This window comes from Manacus candei, unplaced genomic scaffold, assembly GCF_025592945.1.
Source record: "Manacus candei isolate 608988 ecotype Guabito, Panama unplaced genomic scaffold, ASM2559294v1 h1tg000076l, whole genome shotgun sequence".
Taxonomy (NCBI): Eukaryota; Metazoa; Chordata; class Aves; order Passeriformes; family Pipridae; genus Manacus; species Manacus candei.
In genome coordinates, this window is record NW_026138124.1 from 4,982,483 (window position 1) to 4,997,952 (window position 15,470).

At 44.5% G+C, this 15,470-nt stretch overlaps 1 protein-coding gene across 1 annotated transcript in view; it reads right to left on the reverse strand.

The window, feature by feature from the left end:
* The window catches only part of MYL10 (myosin light chain 10), a 74,255-nt gene extending 61,941 nt beyond the window's left edge, over positions 1 to 12,314 (reverse strand). The window contains exon 1 of the mRNA XM_051809856.1: positions 12,229 to 12,314. The gene's annotated coding sequence lies outside the window, so the exon portion shown is untranslated. The remainder of the gene's footprint in view (positions 1 to 12,228) is intronic.
* Positions 12,315 to 15,470: the final 3,156 nt, after the last annotated feature.

A 15,470-nucleotide genomic window follows, 5' to 3' on the forward strand; every position in this document is an offset into this window, starting at 1 on the left:
TTCAGAAATTCTTATCCAAACCGTGCAGTACATAAAGAGAGTTTGCTCTAGAGCAGAGCAGCTGCTCTGTTACTCAATAAAGAAATTTCTATATTGCATTGCTGGTGTGCACCAAGCTTCTAAAAGCATTACAGAGGGTGAAATCAGAAGTGTATGGTGGAAACCAAAAGGGAAACGGTTGCATTTGAGTTTAGCACAAAAACCCAATTATAATTTCACAGGAGAGCTGAGGGAAAATAGAGTAAACTCCTACACTGCTCTTACTGCTTGGAGATTCTGCCACAGTGAGGCAGAGAACTGAGAACAACCTGGAGACTTAATGTGGGTACTCACTCCCACAGGGATGCTGCTGACTGACTTCACTGGAACTATATTTGAGCAGAATGTTTCAGATCTCCTGCCCACTTTGTACGAGATCAAATTCCATCCACTCCCTCATGAACAAGAACTTCTGCTTTCTCAAAAATTTAATTACAAATTTTAAACATAGAATGGTAACTAAACATGCAAAAATAAGTTTGAATAACTTCAGATGATTTGCACTGGCATTACTCTGCACACCCAGACTTTCAAACCCAGGAAAATAATGAGGTGTTCTTGATATCATTTTCCTCTGAGCTGTACAGTAACAAACAAATCTGTTTGATTGTTGTTGAAAGCAACAGCGAAACTGTATGAGAACACCTGAAAATGTAAGAAGTATTGGAAAAGTCAAAGAGTCTGAGCTTTGTTATTCACATTTGGCTAATAAGACTAATGTTAGCTTTTGGACACATCACCCTCTATAAATTACAGGAAAATTAGCTGGGCAATTAGGTGGAAGCAAAATAAGCATCCTCATGTTCTGTAAAACACAGCAAATTATTTTATAAATGAGTGTTTGATCAAATAATCATCTGATCTTGAGAGCTGTGCAATCAAAGTTTTCAATCAGTTCTCCTTAGCTGCCAAGGCTTTCAGAATCACGGAAGCTCTATCATTTTGTCAGCCTCCAGTGCACAGAGATGTCGAGGCATGTCCCCACAAGATGATCATCTGTCTGACTAGCAGTTAAAGCTATTAGATGTTACTTTTTACATTAGCTGAGAATTGCCCAGTTGCAGTTCTGAAGTTTGTTAAGGATGACAGAGATGTGCATGACAGACTCGCAGTGATTAAATGCCTCTTGGATTTATTTCACAATGTGCTAAACGTTCCTTACGATACAATCTTAAAATTAGAATGAACCGATCTTGTACCTACTGAAGTTTATGACATGATGAATTCTCTAGAGGGTAAATTACAATGAAACACTGAGAGCAAATTACGTGGTTATAAATGTAGCTCATCAAAAAACACATCATGACAACAACAGTGAACTCTGTGCAGTCATTCTCGTGTCTGATGTCAGCAAATATGACTATTTCCACCTGATACAATCACTTTTGCTGAAGGGGGGAAAGCAGGCGCCACAGAGGAGCTAAAATTGTACAAAAAGCTGAACTGGGGCACTTTGCTGAGAAATTGGCTATTTTAAATGCTAAAAATTAAGTGAGGTGTGTGTGCACTTCACAAGTGCTGAATTTGGACGTGGTGCTTTGCAGAGTCCTGCTTCTTTCGGTTTCTCAGAGTTTGTGGAATTAATTATGTCCATTTCTACCTCAGTTGCAGAAGGGGAACAAATAATTTCCTTGGATAAACAGACTTGAACAGATTACAGTAGACCACAAAGTATTGATTATGTTAAGTTTGAACTTCAAATTAAGGCACAAATGAAGGTTAATTCCAGTTATTCACGTAAAGAGTCTTATGACTTGCCTTAAAAATGTATTGAAAAAGTATCAAAATGGTCATAAGTACTATTTTCAGCAACAAATTGAAGTCTACAGGGCTGAATTGTATATTCAAGGGTAGTAGATGTGAAGATTAGGAGAAAAAAATAGACGATTTGCTAAGAGAAATGACATTTCTTTAAATTGCCCCTTCAAAAGGGCATTCTTCCCTTAATCACAGAGTTGTCTCCAAGATGGGTGATCATCCTTTGGATGCAGAAGACAGGCAGTGGTCAGAGCCTCACTGTGCTCAACTAAGCCCAGCCACAAAGCCTCCCTTGGTTTGTCTCAGTCATCAGCAAAGTGAAAATGTGGGTCTGACTGCCAGGCTACAACTGCAGACAGGCAAGGAGGGTTTAGTCCCACCTGCATTCCCACTGCTCTGTGCTGGGCACATCCAGCTGGATGAGGGACTGGATCCAGAGCTTCCCACAGGCAATGGACTGTTGTGTGGTGTCTGCCATAACCAACCAAATCAGCTTTGGCATGGTCATCACTATTGGGAAATGGCCATCACCAAGGGGTCAGGAGACCTGCCCCGTGCTCTGGATGTATCACTGCATTATTTTAACTTCCCTCCAAGTGATCAGGATGTGGTTGCTGTATTAAATTTGCTGTATGATCATATACATATGTAATTTCAGGACACTGTGCTGAATTCTGAGCTCACAGGGCCACAGAAACAGATCCAGTTGTGTTCACACTTCCTCCAGAGCTGTGGAATAAATTTAAATCAGAGAAACTGAGTCTCTCTCTGCAGTAAAAACAAAAGAAAAAGCCAGTGTGAAGAGAGTTGGGATAAGCTGGGATCTTGGGCTTTACTGTCTCCTGAAGGTTTGAGCTGGCAGAATAGACACCACTCAGGGAATTCAAACTCCTGACAGGCTCCAGTACCTTGAAACAGCTCCCCAAGTGACATTATATCCCCACAATGTCACCAGGGGCTCTCCAGCTGGGACAGTGTCTCACTAAGATGGTGTGACCCATAGAACTGTCCTGCTTTCATCTGTGAGCTTGACCACTTTGAAAGAAACCCATGAGAAGTTCCTGTCTTTAGCAGCCAAGTGGACCAAGGTTTTTCCACATACCTCTTCAACACAATGCTTTGGAGTCAAATGCTTCTGGTATTTTAGTGTAAGGCTCTAGGAAGCTTCATATGATTGTGTTTCTCTTTTAGTATTAGCACATACCCACACCCAGCACTTCGTCTTCTTAAAATACAAACATGTACATGTATAATAAAAACGTTGACAAGTTGTAGTCAGAATCTGAGAAGTTTTAGACCTGAAAACCTGTGCACCTAAAAGAGGATAAAATGTGCCCTTTGCACTAATTTCTGATTCCACAGCCTGACCATCCATGTGAGGATGCAGAACAACAGTGCAAGGGGATGTGCTCCAGAATGTCAGCTGGCATCAGCAAAGGTGTTGTGGATACTGCAGAGCTCTCCTGTAAGACTGCTGACTGTTTTCATGGCATCACATGAAACACAGGAATAAATAGCTCCTCTCCTATGATCACAGCATGAAAGTTTTGCTTTGCTGTCTATCCCTTCTCATTAAAAGCATAAAACACAACGCAAGACAGGGATTAGACACAGAGCAGGCAAACGCAACAGAGCCACAGGGAACAGCTCAAGGAGGAAAAGGATTGGCACATGGGCCAATAAAGCCAGTCCTGGTGTCAGCTGCAAGTTGCACCCTCAGAAGGCAGAGCTGAATTTCACTCAGAGAACAGAGGAACAATAGGCACAGGCTCCAGACCACACTGTACACCCAGTTCCTTCTCCAGAGCCTCTGTGCAGGTGTTAAAAGAAGCCTCTCCCCCAAGCAAGCTGTCATAAAACTGTTGCTTTTTCTTTTCTAAAGTCCTCTTAAAAACAAGCAGGCACACACTCTTTTCCTGTGAAGCAAGTTTAGGTTTTTTCCTATTTAAATTACAAACACATCAGAAGTCTCTCTCACCACAGCGCATCCTGTCTTTTCTCTGTCTGACATTTAGAGTACAAACTCTTTAGGGCAGGCTCTGTCTTCATTTTTTTATGTCTCTTACAGAGCCAAGACACATTCTCAATGTTAAACAGTAAGTAGAAAAGGCCCATACACATATACAAGGTTACATGATATATGCCTGGCTTATCTGTGGTATACACATGATATGGTCAGTAAAACAGGCCTGTACAAGAAAACTCTCCTTATACACACAACCAAACAGATCCTGACTTGTGTGCTGGGGCCTGCACACATGGCACAGTGTATACAGGAGGCCCTTGGAGATGTACATGTATACACCTGATTTTTGAAAGTCTCCACGATGCCTTTAGGCCGGGAGGAACAAGGAGAAGCAAAGAAAAAGAGGGAAGACACGTTGTCTTCGGCTCAGCTCCTCAGGAGCGGCTCCAAAGGTGGGAGTGACTCAGCCACACAGACATTGTGCACTGGACTGTACGTGTGAGGAAAGGTTGAGAACTCCTGCTCAGAGTGACCCCTTTCCTGGGCAAAAGCAAAGCAAATGCATCTCTCTCAGCAGTTCCCAAGGACCAGCTCCAGTCAGGCGCCGTGGTGACATCAGCCCGGCTTTCGCAATTATTTAACCTCTGTCTTTCAGATCAGCAGTGAACCAGCAAGGATGACTAATACACACATCAGCTCTGCAAAGTTATCAACACACCAAACAGGGTGCCAGCCCTCGGCAGTGAACTCTGCTTTCATGAATCTGTGTGGTTTGGATTTGGGGAAAGGCTGTATGGAATCAAAGGTAACGTGTCCCTAGGAAGCTCTGTGAGCCATGGCAGTGTCAGTCCTTTTGCCAGGAAGATGCAGAGGTAGCAGATATTTGCTTTTCCTCATTTCCCTGTGTTGGTTTGCACTACTCCCCTCCAACCCTGGCTCCTGCTCTCACTCCCCAGACAAGCACAGAAAAAGTAGCTTCTCTTAACAGACATCTACAATAAACATGCCGATACTTGAGATGTAAACGGAGAGACTGGCGTTGTAACAGAGCCTCTAAATCAAGCCCAGGACCTTGTTAGCATAATTAGTGATAGGACTGGCATCTTACAAGATCCAGGACGGAAAATGGGAAAATAGCAATAACAATAAAAAAATACAGTTGTATCCTAGCAATTGCTGGGATGATTGCTGATGGTTCAAAAGCAAGTCATATCTTGCGTGAGACAGATACATTTTATATGATGTTTAATCTCACAGGAATTCTGCCGGAAATACTCAGAAGCTTGTTAGAGGAAAATATGAGAAGCTACTCATGTGAACAATAAAAGATTCTTGTGTGGAGGAGCTACTGTGCCTCCCATCCTCCTAATAGGTGCACATCTTACAATTACTAACATCCTGAAAAATAATGCTGCATCCTCTGCTCCCATCTGCTAATTTGAAGCTTTGGAGAAGGTGACAGTACTGGTCTTCCTCCCAGCTGAAACTCAGGTAGGATGGAGAAACACAAGGGAGGGGATTTGTTCAGGATCACCTGGAAGTCAGTGGCAGAGCCAGAAACAGTATCTCTCTGTAAGGTCCTTGAGAGCACTAATAAGTTTTAATGGCCCTAATTAGTCCGACCTGCAGCCTCCATCCTCTGCCCATGGGTCTGGGAGCCTCACTGAAGCTCAGCCCTGGGTCTTCAGCCACCACAGGAGCAAAGCTGAGGGCCTGTCTCCAGCTCCCACACAGACCTGCTGGTGCCTGTCCACGAGCCTTGTTGGTCTTGACCCCTTGACTAATTTCCCAGCTTGACCTCAGGCCTCCCTCATCACTGTGGACCTGCCTGCTGATAACTGGGCTGGGTCTGACCCTGGTTTGCTTTATTAGACCTGAGCCTGACCTCTGGATTGACTTCCCGGCTTGAGGTCAGACCTGCCTCGTCACCACAAATTTGTCTGATGATCTGGACTCCTGGTTGAGCCTGACTGCCACTCCCAGCCTGCCCTGCTTGCCATCCTTGAGGGCTGTGGGATGGGGCCCCTTCCTGGTGAGGACCCTGACCTTGCAGCCACATTATCCCTGTGAGTTCCCCATCTCTTTGGGAGCTGATGGTCCTTGCTGCACCCTGACGTTATCCTACTAAACCACCTTGTCTCCATAGCACCAAGGGCAGGAAAAGAAACATCACATGTATTGATACATTTGGGGAACAGAGGTAGAAAGAAATTAAGGTACAAATCAGACTGGAATTCTTTTTTCTGTGTCTTCAGCATGTCCTTCCTCCCACTTTACATTATCTGCCCCAACTCAAGATAACAGCAAAAGACATTGAGGGGCTTACAGGGAGAGGTTCATGTTCTGCATCAGTGTCCCTTGAGAATAATAAATCTTGGATGACAGGAGTAGAAGCAGGGGGAATCAGGTATAAACAGAAGGAAGTGATCCCAGCAGAGGGATTGAGATGACAGGAAGGAAAGGCAAGGCCTGGGAAGGAGAAGCACTGTTAGATTACCCAGTAGGGCAGAGGATGCAGAGGATGCAGTTGCTGCTTGTGAGGACAGATTTGTGTTGGGCTCCTGCAAAGCACTAGAGCAGCTCCAGTATTTGGGGCTCAGAAAGGCAAATGAGTTCAGCACCCACTGGACAGTGAGATGCACAGAGCTCACAGCAGAGAGGGCCAGGTTGTCCTTTGCCTGATGTTAGATACATTCCTGCATAACTACAGCTGGATCTGGCATCAGATCTTAGCTTTCCTGAGGAGTTTGGTTTGGAATGCAGCATTCCAGCAGGGTTTTTCCTGCACTGGGGGACCTCGGTGCCTGGAGCCCTGGCTCCATGTGTGGAGGGCAGAACAGCTCATCCAGTAGTTTGGTCTCTAACCACAATCTCTCTTAAGTTAGTCTTTTTCACAGAGAACAGCAGGAATTTCATGTACAACTCATGCTGAGGTTAAAAGGCAGCAATTGTCTAAATCTTCATATACAGGCAATTATTGGCCTTTTAATTTGGAAGCTAAAGGAGGTGACTCAACAGAAAAGGGTTCAGGCTGAGTCAGCAAGGTCTTTCCTTGGGAGTTAGATATACAATAGGAAAGCAAAATAACTTAGAGGGAGGTAGGAAAAAAAATGTGTGTTGTGGAGGTTGAGGGTATGGGATGCACCTTTTCCCACAGATTCTCTGCCTTTCCCTTTTCCATTCCTGAGACATCCACATGCAGCCTGTGGAGAGATTGTGCAGAGAGAAGAAAGAAGGTAACACTTTGTACCTCTGTGGCATCTGATACCTCAGGTATCTACAAACCTCCTCAGACACTGCTCACCTATCTCCACACAACGGCTCTTCTATGAGAACTGGACCTTGCTAGGAGTTTATTTTAATTTGGAGATTAGAAATCTCTGACAGCCTCACAATTCACAGTGCTGAAGTAAAGACCAGGATCCAGGCTTTTAGAGGAATGGATGTAGTGAAGGAAAACTGTGGATTACACCTCTCTGGGGTCCTGCAAGTGGCTAATTAGCCTACAGAAGCACAGAAACTCTCTTAGTCTCTCCCTGCTGGAGGCAAGCCAAGGGAGTCTGCCTTATTCTTACATGAAGTAGTACCTGAAGAAAGATCAAAGGATGAGACCAAGATTTCATGGCTAGTGAATCAGGCAAGTCTGCTGAGGGTTTTGATAGGATCTTTACAATAAAGGGAAAAGTTCTCTGCTCAGTGACATGCTAGTTATGGGATATTAATTTCCTAGATTTTACTATTATGAGTATTAAATTCCTTGGGTCAGTTGATGGTTCTATAATTTCATCCTCTTCACATGAGAAAAAACTGATGCAGATGTTTTCAAATGATTTGAGGGCTCAGGTATTATTTCTGAAATGTCATTTCTGAGATTCCTTCCCTTTCAAAGGGATTTGGGAGACTCACTTGGGTGCTTTGGAAAACGTTGCCTTAAACAAACTGTTTCCTTAAGGAGTTACCACTGAAGACAGTGAGCAAGCCTCAGTGTGGTGAGTAAATGCTTTTAGGGACCAGCCAGCAGAGATGAATGTGATCTATTGCTGCCCCTTTGCCCTTTCCCCACAGCACTTTGAAGCACTCTGTAATCATAAAGGTAGGACGAATTTGCTCTCCTTCTGTCCATCCCCACCCTGCTATGGGAAAGCAAAGAATTATTCTGACAATTGGGCAATTGTAAAACGGAGTAATTAAGTGATTTGCCAAAGGCCAGGTAGCCAAACTGGGGAACTGAACCTTAAGCAGTGCAATTCCTGCTTCTCCTTCGTATCCGATACACACAGCCCCTGCCTCGGGAAGGTCGGGATATTTCTTCCCTGGGGAAGATTTAATTTCCTCCTTTGAATGCTGAGGGAGGGGCCCCTCTAAATCACAGGTTAGGCAGGCACTCAGGTGAGTTAACACCATGTACTTCCCTGCACCATGTCTTGGAGGTGTAGTTAGATGTTATTACATGTACTGCTCGAGCTCCTAGAGGTCTCTGCCAAGAGCAAGCCCCATTGTGTTGGACACCGTTCACACACAGGATGAGAGTCCCTGCTCCCAAAGAGCTTTAATATTCTTTGATATTTCTGGGAAGCGTTTCATGAGAGAATTTCAACACAGAGTACAGGGCCTGATTATTCCTTTTAACTTAGATTACACCGGGATAACTCCACTCACTTCAAACCATACCTGTCAGAGATGAGACTCCAGATCCATTATGGTGCAGCCCCTCTTTTTAAAAACATTGGAGCACGTGTAACAAATAATCAGGAAGTGAGTGGGCAGTTAGCATTAATTGTCTCCATGTCACCATCTTTGGTTGCTGTTGTGGAAACACAGCAAGGCACAGCAACTGCTCTTTCAGTGCAGAGAGCCATCCCTGAGCCCCAGATGGTGACCAGATGATCTTTCCCTCTTATGGACCATAGATATGCTTCCTATCCTTAGTATTTGACTTCTGCATGCAAGGAGTGCTCACCTAAATCTGCCTGCCCTCCACAGCACCTGGGTGCAACACAGGTCCCTTCAGGAACCCAGTAAAGACCCAGACAGAGCGTAAACAATTTGTGAAAAAAGCACAACCTGACTCAATTAGAATTTCCTCCATGAATAGCTCCCTATGTCAGAACTTAAGGCCCCAATTCATAGGGAAATCTGGGACCCATTTCCTCAGGAATTACCAGTTATTTACGCAGAGAAAGTACTGCATTCTGATTTTGTTTTCTGGACAGTCTGGGGTGGGCTTTACGCTCACGTGAACAGGCTGGATTTGTGCTGGGCTGGCAGCAGGGAGATGTGAGGAGATCTGTACTTCTCCATGTTACCCCTTGTGCCCTCCAGCACCTCCTCTCCCCTCCCTGCAGAAGATGTCACGGTGTCAGGAGGAGCTGATCAGCTGCTGTAGGTGATCACACCCTACCACCTTCCCTGACTTTGTCAAAAGCCCCAAAACTACACCTGGCTGGTACAAAATACAGTAATTTTCTGTCATCTCTTTGCTGAGGAGCACATGAACTCCCAAGGCCCAAAATACAGCTCTAGTCATGACCTGGGGAATGTTGGCATTTAGGATAATGGTTCCTACATAAGAGCCACCTGTGGTCCAGAGCCCCATACATCCCATAAAACACACTCCTCTTAGATTAGGACAAGTGACAGTTATCCTTTCCAAGAAAGGATACTTTCTTACTGTGTCTCTGGCAAATTGGACTATCTGTAGAGTAAGATATTATGAGAATGAGCCTGGAACAGTCTGACCCTCAAGCAATAGTTATGATGATCTTCCAAAACCTCCAGAGTATATAATACACCCTTTTCAAAGGCCCAGCCTTAGCCACACACTCTTGTGCAAACAAAATTGGATCTAATTCCAACTCCTATGGCCTTTCCTAGAGTTAAACAAAGCTTTGTAGAGCTGAATGATAACAAACCACAGAGGGAGAGAGAAACTGCATGAAGGAAAAAAAAGAGCAAAACATCAGTCCCTGACATTTGAAAAATTCTTATTTGCCTAACTCCCCTGATTTCAGCAGAGCTGTATAACTCTATACCAGCTTCCAAGTTAGTCTCTCTTTTTTTAAGCTCTCTTCTGATGGGCTCTGAAAGCAGCAGAGGTGTTCAGGCAGACGTGTGTAGGCTGTCTCAGACAGCAGGGGCTTCAGGCAAGAATAATTTCAGGCCAACAGTGGCAAGAAAGAGAAAAGGCTGGTGGTGGAGGAACAGAAGATGAAGAGGGAAGCAGTGAGAGGCAATTCTTGTGGTTTGGAAGTTCCTGTGGCTCTATGTACAGTCAGCATTTCTGACTGCAAACAGAAACATTTCTGTTTGCTTTGCAAGCCAGATTTCTCAACCTTTGGCCTTCTGACCTTCCCTGTATCTGGCACTGTGATCAGGTGTGAGATGCAGCTCCCTGCTCGGAGGGGTAGGGCTTTCTCACATGGTCCACCAGCCAGACTGGATGGGGCCTCCACAGAACCTGGAGAGACTGACAGTCTCTGTGAGACAGAGGTGCAAGGAGAAAGCCCAAAAAATGCTCTCTTCAGATGATTTATCTCAGCTTAAACACTGCTGTGTTGTCCAGTTCCTATAAAACCAGACTTCAGGAATTAGAATCTAGGCATGAGCTGCACATTGGGTTTTCCTGGTGCTAAGAACACACACAGGTCCCACCTGCTCAAAGGTACACTGAGCTCTCTCTGTTGGACTCTGTCAGGAGAAGAGGAAAGCAATGTCTGTATTTGACCATTCTGGTCGTTCAATTTGTCCTTATCAAATAAAAATAAAATAAAATAAGGTTATTTTTAAGGCAGTACAGTTTCTTTATACCACATGCCCATGTTTATTGCCATATAAAATTCCCTGTTTGACTACACCCCACCCAGGCTCTTGTACACACCTGCATAAGTCTATAATTTTATCCCATGAATCATTCTGTACCATCAGATCACACCCAACTTACCAGAACTCTAAGGAAGTGGCAAGTTCATTACACTGGTTTTCATCTTTCAATTTTAAAATAAAAGGGTTTTTTATTGGTGCCCTAAATCCACAAGTATTTTTTTTTTAAATTACAGGCATAAAGAATATGTAAAATTAATTAATTAAACGCACCCGACAAAAGGGAGGACAATGGAAGGGAGAACTAATAAACAGTTTTTAAGAAGCTGTTTGGACCTGTCCTGCAGAGGTTGTATCTACATCATGGGGTACTGCAAACCTGAAGCATTCAAAATCATGAGCCAGGCTCAACAAAAATCATGAGACTGAGGAAAAATCATTATTTTCAGTTTAAATTAAGGGGGCTTGCCTTATTTTCCTCTGGGTTTTGCAGCCTTGGGAGAGCACTGAGGCCATGATTTTAAGCACTTAAGCAGCCTTTGAAGGACTTTTTTCCCAGGAAAGTGGAGATTTTCAGCTAAATGACTTGTGTCAATAGCTAGGTGTTTAAGGAACCCAGCAAACAACACAAGAGATTGCAATCCAAAAGAAATCCAGATGCCATCATGTACTAGAGCAATGCTGCAGCCATCCAGGCCAGTTTGGGAATGTCCTTTGTTAGGAACACCAAGTGCAGCACACTCAGCAGCACAGGGAGATCTGCAGGCAAATATTTTCAGCCTGGATTTTTTCACTTTGGTTTAGTGTAGAGGAACACACTTCCATCTTAGCAGACATTTCTCATTTTTATCTTCTTAAAGTTATCTCAGGGTTACCAAATACCACTTGAACTGGCTTTGTAGTTCCTGGGATTAGGCTCAGTGCACTTCTTGACTTGCAGCCATTTGGCAGCCCCTTCATTGTTACACAAATGTAACACTCAGCAGCAACATGAAACTTTTTGCCATTCAGTTAAAAAATGAAGAGTGGCCAAATAGGAAAATTGGATTATCCCCTGGGCAACTTAAATTCGTGTGATATGGCCACTGGGTTGTTTCCTAAGCAGGACACTTGCTGAGAAATGTGTTTACAGCTTGGTATGTGCATCTGTCCATTTGGGACCAAGGTGGGTGTGACAGGATCCTACCAGACTCAGGCTGACCAACAGTCTGGAAGAGGCTGCCACCCCTGGGCAACTCCACCACGGTGCAAAGACTGAGCATCCATAAAAAGAGCTGTCCCTGATCCAGTCAGGAATGAAAGAAAAAGCAAAGCAATGGTTGAAGTGTCTTATCTACTCTGGAAGGGTCTAGGTTTGCAGACCTGATCAGGGTGCTTTAGGTCTGAGATCTATTTTCTTCCATGCCCATTCATCATGCTTTATTGCTTGCTAATGAGAGGACAAAGAAGAAATGGTCTAAATCTAATCAGGCTGCAGTTGACTCTGGCTGAAAAGCCCAGCAACACTGAGTTATCAGGGACCCTCCTGACTCTGCCCTACACACACTCCCCCTGGTTAAGGGGCTCCCTGCTCAGCACACCGTTAACAACAAGGCTCTTTAACTCCTGCCCGGTCCCACTGACATTTACATCTGTTGTCTCCTCACCGCTGTTTTGCCGCCCGCCGCTCCGAGTGTTGCACTCCAACCAGCCTTCCATGTGCTCCCAGATCCTTTGGGATTCCAACCAGCCTTCCATGTGCTCCCAGATCCTTTGGGATTGGCAGAAGGCTCAGGGTAGCAGACAAGGTGAATCCTGTAAACATGGCAAGAGATAAGGCAATAAGGGAATGATAACCACAAAAGTAGCTCACAGGGTTCAAGGGATGGAGGAACATGTACTGTTTATTTTCTGTGCTCTTGGATCAGCTGCAACTCCACATGTAAGGCAGCTCCTTCAGCCTCAGCTTTAGGACCTGGAAAGTCCCTTAGCACTGAGTATTATGTAACAAAGAATATATGCTTTCTTTATCTTTTATCTATATAGGAAACAAAACAAAACAACCGAGACATTTGAACAATGCCTACAGCTCTGACTTGGGCCATGTCTCTGCCCTTGTTTGCACTGATGTAAATCAGAGATTGCTGGGAGAGATTTAAAATAGGCCTTTCAATTGCTTATCACATCACTCCTCTGCTCTGCCAGTGATCTGTTCTGTGTGTTTCTAACAACAGTGCCCGTGCTTTTGCCAAGCCACAGTTACACATGGAATGCTTTCTCTCTCCAGGTACACCCAGTGCCTGTCCCCCCTTATCCTTTCATATAAAACACTCAGCTTTCATCCCAATCCCAAGAAGTGCACTACCAATTATACCAATCCTAGGGTTTTTTAACTCATTTTCCCGGCATTTGCTCAGCTGGCTTGCCCATGCCATTTGTTTATGATGAATTTTTTATGACATAAACAATTACTTATTCCCAGGTGCATTTAACCAGAAGAGCAGGAACAGAGAGAAGTAACAGACTTGGGACTGCCTGGGCTTGCATGGTGGCAGCAACAATATGTTTACAGGCTTCAAAGGCACTGATAGAGCTCCTTCTGCATTTTGGGGGGCTCAGGATTAGAACTGGCTGGCAAAAGATGATTTTTAATTCACAGGGGATTTCTTATTTTGGTTTGGTTTAGCTTAAGGCCAGTGCAACCAGCGTTTGCACCTGAGAAACCCAAGGCCTTGCACAGCAGGGTTGGGAGCCTGTTGGAGGGCAGCAGAACAGACACACACATGGACCTGCACACTCTTACACACTCACACACACTCTTGCACACTCACCCTCACACACACTGCACTGCTGTAGGCACCAGATGTGCCTTTCCACTGGAACATGACATGAGACACAAGACTTCATCTGGTTTTCTGACATTCTGCCTTGACCCCCAATGCTTTCAGCAGCCCCACGGTTCCTTCAGCAGCTCCACAGCTTCCTAACTTCTCTGGCATTTGAGGGAGAAATTGCTGGAGTAAATTCCATGGTTTGAGTAATGACATTGATTTTTTAATTTCTTCAGGAAAGTGATTTATTCTGACCTTAAATCCCCTGTAACTGATGTTGTGTTATCAGCACTGCCAAGCTTTGTCAAGGGCTTGAGAGAAAGGGTGAATAAAGACACAGACACAGTTTTTCTCTTCTGTCTGCAGACTACTCCTACCTCTGAGCTGCCAGGTAATATCATATAAGTCATATTAGCCCTTGTTCCCTTTCTTCCTGTGGTTGACATAGTTAGTGGAGAAAAATTGATGTAGCTGATGGTGACACAAGGCTGAATCTGCATCAGTCTGAAAACCAGGCAGCAATAGCACCGAGTAACGTGACAGACTACCCAACCCTGCATGCATTGTGCATTGCTCCAGAAAATCCAGGCAATGTGGCCTGCGTGGTTTCCAGCTTGGAGGGTTCAGCAGGAAAAAGATTTTTGATAATAAAGTTTAAGAATCAGGGTCTGAAGCTCTGTATCAAACAGAAGTGATCCCCAAGGTACATTAAGGTCTGCCAGTCTCCATTCAATTAGCAAGTGGGAGACAGCTGTCTGTCTGTCTGTCACTCTTCCTCTGCCCTGAACACAAACACATTCAAAGTCAAGCCAAATCTTTTTGTTTCATCAGCAGGTTCAGCCAGTTGCCTGCCGGATGTGGAACAAGTTTAGGTACCAACTAGTGCAAGTCAGCAATGGGCCCAGGGTTATTGTCCCTCTCTCTGCTTACTTTGCCTGAGCAGGTAATTGCCAAAGGAAAGACAAACCCTTTCCCAGGCACTGCAGCTTTGGGACTCAGGTCTCTGAGAAGATTTGCCATTTGTCTGTCCCTGTTTCTAAGCACAGTTCAGGGAACTCTCCATGAAGAATAAGGTTCTTTCTCCTGGAGCCTTTGAGAGATTTCTTATTAGTCACTGGCTAATTAAAGGTTCCAGTTGCATTGCATTAACACCTCTCATGTCATTAGAGTCCAGCTGCAGTGTGAGAATCACATATTTGCTGAGGCTCCTGTGCCAGGCAGCGAGCTGGGAGCAGAGCTTTACATTTCATCACTCTGCAAAAGAAATACAATTAAGCAGTGTTCCCTGATCATATTGCAGCCTGCAAGAGGGGCTCTGAGCACCAATCACTGCAGTGGCTGGCCATGAGTTGTATTGAAATGGTGCTTTGACAAGGTTTTATGAACACATTGTAATAAATCCGTGGCCACCTAAGATTTCTTAATTGTCACTGTACTGCACACGAAGCTGCTCAGAACCCCAGGGTGGAAATGCCAGTTGTGCCTGGGCACATGGTATCTCCACTTGACTTGTAGGAAAATCTTCACCCTTTATTAGCAGTGCAGGTGTTGTGCCACGGGGTCGGGGAGTTCTGAATTCACCCAGTAAAGGCTACTGGTGCAGAGATTTAGTTCATTATAACGTTGTTAATTGACAGACTTGTGTGCCTGTCTAGTCAATAACAGCCTGCTAAAAATATGCATTAAGCAGAGAGAATGAATCAGCTGCTAATAGCAGTCTGCCTGATTGTCAGCTTCTATCTATCTTCGGGATTTGTCGGAACCTTGTCACTATTGTGCTCCAGCAGCTCCAAGCCTCCAACATATTTATCCTCCAAACACCCCTCTGGGGCAGGGCGGTTGTTGCTCTCACCAGTTTACAGATGGGAAGCTGTGATATTGAGAGGGAGAGTGATTTGCCCAAGGTCACACAAGAAATCTGTAGCAAAACAGGGAATAGTTCATCAGTCTGGCAAGCCCAGGGGGATTAACCTACCCCCAGCCAGGACATCTTTCTTGTCTCCTTCCTCTTTCAAATCAGCAGAGTAATAACGATTTATACCAGGAGAAATTCTTTGAGATTCCTTGATAATGCAGAA